General features: G+C 33.5%; 1 long non-coding RNA gene across 1 annotated transcript in view; it reads right to left on the bottom strand.

Annotated features, from left to right (window-relative positions):
• LOC122636802 overlaps positions 1-636 on the bottom strand; it is a 268,896-nt gene that overhangs the window by 54,046 nt on the left and 214,214 nt on the right. The window lies entirely within an intron of this gene.

Raw genomic sequence — 636 nt, 5'->3', positions numbered from 1 at the left:
TATTTGTACCGCGCACATCGTTTGGGGTTGCTAACCGAGCGACCACGACGCGCCCTCTGCACAGGCTTAGTACACTTGGCGCAGATTAATCAATATATCCAAAGAATTATGATGGTTATAAGCTACGAGGACGTGAATTTCTTTCGTTTCTTTTTTCCCCTCCTTCTCTTTACAATTTGAAATTAGATATCAATTAAAGAATTCTGAAAATTGACAAATATGTTTTGTTCGTTAAGAATATTTATGGATAAGAATTAATTTGGAGCAAAGAATATTGTTTGACAATTTTTTTTGTAAAATTACTTTCTGTTCTCTTTCTATTACTTAAGATAACAATCTCTTTTTTACACATCTGTCTTCTTTTATAATACATTAGTAAAGTATATGGATTCATAGAGAATCATTTGTCACTGTTCTTCTGCTAACATCATCTTTATGTCTTTTACGTATTTTTTTTGTACACCATTTACGTAAGTCAATCAAAATTTCCTATTACGCGATTGAACGACTCGGAAAGGCTTAAATGGATATGGATTTTGGAGAAATGAAATTCTCGATGTATATAGATTTATCGACGGATAGATTTATTGAAGGGTCGTCCGACGTTGCACGCGGAACATGGATCAAAGAGATTTG

Source organism: Vespula pensylvanica, chromosome 23, assembly GCF_014466175.1.
Source record: "Vespula pensylvanica isolate Volc-1 chromosome 23, ASM1446617v1, whole genome shotgun sequence".
NCBI classification, from domain to species: domain Eukaryota; kingdom Metazoa; phylum Arthropoda; class Insecta; order Hymenoptera; family Vespidae; genus Vespula; species Vespula pensylvanica.
The sequence above is the reverse complement of the archived record's forward strand: the minus strand, read 5'-3'. Positions and strand labels throughout refer to the sequence as shown.